The 5,000-nt window shown below is 32.1% G+C and overlaps 1 protein-coding gene and 1 long non-coding RNA gene across 2 annotated transcripts in view; one reads left to right on the top strand and one right to left on the bottom strand.

The window, feature by feature from the left end:
* Window positions 1–5,000, bottom strand: part of LOC123507463 — a 109,273-nt gene that overhangs the window by 58,631 nt on the left and 45,642 nt on the right. The gene's annotated exons all lie outside the window — the stretch shown is intronic.
* LOC123507467 overlaps window positions 1–5,000 on the top strand; it is a 5,920-nt gene that overhangs the window by 35 nt on the left and 885 nt on the right. Inside the window, exons 1-2 of the long non-coding RNA XR_006675660.1 lie at window positions 1–137; window positions 311–542. The exon at window positions 1–137 is cut by the window's left edge and continues 35 nt beyond it. This is a non-coding gene — a long non-coding RNA (uncharacterized LOC123507467). The remainder of the gene's footprint in view (window positions 138–310; window positions 543–5,000) is intronic.

Below are 5,000 nucleotides of genomic sequence, written 5' to 3' on the forward strand. Positions count from 1 at the left end.
CTCCTCTCTCCACTTGCCTCGTCGCTACTTCGTGCCAGACAAGTGTTGAAGGGACTTGATATTTAACTTATTGGACTGTTAAGTGGTTTATAAGTGTATTAAAGACTGGCAGTGTGAACGTGTGGGCTACTTAAGTGGTAATAAGTGTGGTTTATATTGTTTCTGAATTTGTCTCTATTTTTTTTTTTTTTGCATCTTGTGAAAAAAAATTGAAGTGGGGAAGAAAATTATGTTTAAGGTGTTTGATTAAAAGTTTCTCTCTCTCTCTCTCTCTCTCTCTCTCTCTCTCTCTCTCTCTCTCTCTCTCTAGCAATTTCTCTCCCTTTCTCATTATCTCAACTCAATCTCTCATCCTCATTTCGCTTCCTTCGATTACTCTCCCCAGCCTCTCCCTCTCCCTCTCTCTCTCTCTCTCTCTCTCTCTCTCTCTCTAGGGACATAGATTCTGGAGGAGCTGTGAGTAGAAGCAAACTTTTAACGCCCATCACAGGAGCGGCAGTGGCTGAGTGGTGACTGACTGGACCAGCTTCCTCCGCTCACAGGTTCGACACTCACCTGTTTTTACTTCATTTAGCCTTTTAGAGTGCTTATTTTGCTTTATTTAGTGTTTTCTTTCTATTTTCTACTTCATTTAGACTGCTTACATGTTGATTTTGTTTGATTTAGTGTTTTCGTGTCTATTTTGCTTCATTTAGAGTATTTTTTTTATTTTTTCCTTCGTCTCTTTTTTGGCATAGTTTATTTTTTCGTCTTTTTTGCTTAATTTTGAGTTTTTTACGCGTCATTTTTTTTTTATTAATTTAAGTTTTTCGTCTTTTTATTGATTTAAGGTTTTTTTCGACTCTTTTTGTCTTAATTTTGAGTTTTTTCGTCTTTTTATATCAATTTATGTGTTTTTGTCTCCCTTTGCTTATTTCAAAGTGTTTACGTGTCTTTTTATATTTAATTTATAGTTTTCTCGTTTTTTTTATTAATATAGAAGTTTTTCGTCTCTTTTTAACTAATTTAGAGATTTCACGTGTTTTTTTTTTTGTCAATTTAACGTTTTTTTGTCTTTGTTTTGCTTAATTTAGAGTGTTTACGTGTCTTTATATTTAATTTAAAGTTTTCTCGTCTTTTTTATTAATTTAGAAGTTTTTCGTCTCTTTTTACTAATTTAGAGATTTCACATGTTTTTGATCAATTTAGCGTTTTTTGTCTTTGTTTTGTTTAATTTAGAGTTTTGACAATTTAGCGTTTTTTTTTTTTAGTCTTCTTTTTATATTTAATTTAAAGTTTTGTTTAATTTAGAGTTTTTTACGTGTCTTTTTATATTTAATTGTTTTTTTTTTATTTCAAGTGTTTTCGTCATTGTTTATTGATTTAGAGTCTTCACGTGTATGTTTAATGAATTTAGGTTTTATTTTTCTTCTTTTTTTTTTTTGCTTAATTTAAGTTTTTTTCGTCTTTTTTTTACTTAATCTACAGTTTTTACGTTTTTTTTTCTATCAATCTGGCTTTTTTCGCCTTTTTTTGGCTTAATTTAGATTTTTTTCATTTTTTGCTTAATTTAGAGTTTTTACGTTTGTTTAATCAATTTAGGTCTTTTTTTGTCTCTTTTTTTGCTTAATTTAGGTTTTTATCGTCTTTTGTTTACTTAATCTACAGTTTTTACGTGTCTTTTTCTATCAATTGGCCTTTTTTTCGCCTTTTTTTGCTTAATTTAGTTTTTTCGCCTTTTTTTACTTAATCTACAATTTTTTTCGTCTTTTTTCACTTAATCTACAGCTTTTACGTGTCTTTTTCTATCAATTTGCCTTTTTTTCGTATTTTTTGCTTAATTTAGATTTTTACGACATTTTTTGCTTAATTTAGAGTATTGCATGTATTTTCCAACACTGATGACTGAGAGTAGTGAAAAATAGTCCAGGTTTTTGTTAATAGATATAGCATCGGCAGAATTTAACCTCTTCAACACTAAGACGCATTTTTACCATGATTTTGCGGTGTTATTATACGATTTCATTTGCATTAGGAAGGATCTATGGAGGTCAAAAGATTACTAGCCAGTCTTCACTATTTTAATCACCACATAAGTTTGTGAAGCTGCATGAAATAAATAGGAACCAGAATGAAAAAGAAAACGCGGAACGGTTCTGAAGGTGTTAATAATAGTTGAGAATAATTTAGTGTTTAACATTTTAACTGTCACTTTCCTTAACTTCCAATCACTCTGAGACATCTTCACTTGTTCCTCAGTCACGTCCAGTCTTTTAACCTCGTCAGCACCAGGACGCGTTTTCTTATTCATTCTGGTTACAGTTTGACGATTTCATGTCTTCAGAAACTTGTGTGGGGGTTTAAAATAGTGAAGACTCTGGCCATTAATCTTCTGACCTTCATAGATCCTTCCTAATGTCAATAAAATCGTCTAATCACTCCCAAAACTCATGGTAAAAATGCGTCCCAGTACTGAAGGGCGTTAACTATGTAGATAAATAAATACACACAAAAGGATAAATAAGTTAATGCAAGGAAGAAAGGAAGAAAGAAAAGGGAAAGATAGATAGATAGAAAGAAAGAAAGATGGAAAGAAAAAGAAAGAAAGAAAAAAATGTGTCCTTTTTATCGCTAACGTTTTTGTGGGTGCTTACAAAGACTTCACGCATTGCTTCTGATGCTGCTAATTATTTCATATCAAAGCAATAATTAATGACAGGTGATACATTAATTAGAATAGTTATTGATATTTTTTTTTAAGTACGAGTAAAAAAGAGGAAAGCTGGCCAAGGGCAATAAATTAATGACAGGTGATACATTAATTAGAATAGTTAATGATATTTTTTTTAGGTACGAGTAAGAGAGAGGGGAAAGCTGGCCAAGGGCAATATAAAAGAAAAAAAACACTTACTTGCCAGTCCCCTTGCAGGTTCCGAAAGAGTTAGCCAAAAGGGATAAATGTCTTGAAACCTCCCTCTTAAATGAAGTCAGTCATACAAAGTTGGCAGAGAATACCTGAGTTTACCAGAGAAAGGTATGAATGATTGAGAGTACCGGTTAACTCTTGCATTAGGGAGTTGGGCAGAATAGGGGTGAGAGGAAGAAGAACGGAGGAGGGGAGGCATGCAGTTAGAATGATTAGAAGAGCAGTTAGCATGAAAATAGCGATAAAAGAAAACACGAAATAGCAACTAGTAGGATATATTTAGTTAATGGTAATAGTGAGTAGTGGTTAAATAGTGTTAGCTAATGGGAGATGATAGTTAAAATAGTTGTTAATAGCAGTACAAAATGATAGTTCTTCAGTACCATGACGCGTTTTCCTATTCATTCTGGTTACTGTTTGGTGATTTTATACAGCTTCAGAAACACATGTTGGGATTAAAATGGTGAAGACTGTGGCCATTACTCTTTTAACCTCCATAGACCCTTTCTAATGACAATAAAACCATCTTATCACACCCAAAACTCAGGTAAACAAGACAGTAGTAGTTATTATTAGGGAACACTTGTAGTTAAAAATAGTTAATGACAGTTAAATATACTTAGCAAATAACGGATGATGATGGTAAACAGTAGTAAAATAGTTAAAAATACTTAACAAATAATACATAATGATAGTAAACAGTAGTAAATAAGACCATTGATAAGAAAAAAACCTTAATAAGTTACCATTAAATCTGAAACACAACACCAGTAGTATAATGAACAGGTAGCCATCTATAACCTATGTGATGACTGAATGACTACACCTGTCCAACGAATTTAATTACCTTACCTGATTAATAGAGCAGAGTAGCTGAAAATAGTGGGAAATTTTACTAATTCATATGTATATTGAATTACAGGCTCATGCAGTGTTATGAGGCTCACGTGGACATATACATACATACATACATACGAAACATACATAACATAGGTAGATAAATAAATACACATAAATAAAAGAATGAATAAGTTAATGCAAGGAAGAAAGGAAGGAAGGAAAAACGAAAGAAAGAAAGAAAAGAAAGATAGAAAGAAAGATAGATAGATAGATAGATAGATAGATAAATAGATAGATAGATAGATAGATACATTCATACATGTTAACCCCTTCTATACTGAAACGCATTTTTACCATGATTTGTTGGGGACATAACCATTTTAATTGCATTAGGAAGAGTCTATGGAGGTCAAAAGATTAATGGCATGAGTTTTACTATTTCAATCCCCACATAAGTTTCTGAAGGGTCATAAAATTGCTAAATAGTAACCAGAATGAATATGAAAACGCGTCCTGGTACTGAAGGGGTTAAAACGGAGAGATAGATGAAAGCACACACACACACACACACACACACACACACACACACACACACACATGTAAAAGAAAATAATACGCAAATAGAAAATGAAAGAAAGAATAATTGAAATAAATAAGGGAAAGAAAAAGGTGAAAAACAAATAAAAACTAAATTAATAAAAATATGAGGAAATATAATAAAGAATAAACAGAAAAACAAAACAAATAAACAAGGATTTAATATTTGACACATAAAGAGAAAACAAAAAAGGGAAAGAGAAAAATTAATAAAAAGAGGGAGAGAGAGAGAGAGAGAGAGAGAGAGAGAGAGAGAGAGAGAGAGAGAGAGAGAGAGAGAGAGAGAGTCGAGGGGGAGGAAAACTGACGAAAACAAGACAGGTTACTTGAAAACACATTCTCTCTCTCTCTCTCTCTCTCTCTCTCTCTCTCTGTGTGTGTGTGTGTGTGTGTGTGTGTGTGTCGTTATCCACATTTTTTTTTCTTCTTTTATAATGTTTCTCAGTCATTACTCTCTCTCTCTCTCTCTCTCTCTCTCTCTCTCTCTCTCTCTCTCTCTCTCACCTGTACCTAATTAGCACTATTACCTGTATTATGTATCTCAGGTAAGCCACACCGCTGTCAATTAATATCGGTCAAGGTGCTACAATAATAATAACAATAATAATAATAATAATAATAATAATAATAATAATAATAATAATAATAATGATGATGA

This window comes from Portunus trituberculatus, chromosome 22 (genome assembly GCF_017591435.1).
Source record: "Portunus trituberculatus isolate SZX2019 chromosome 22, ASM1759143v1, whole genome shotgun sequence".
NCBI classification, from domain to species: Eukaryota; Metazoa; Arthropoda; class Malacostraca; order Decapoda; family Portunidae; genus Portunus; species Portunus trituberculatus.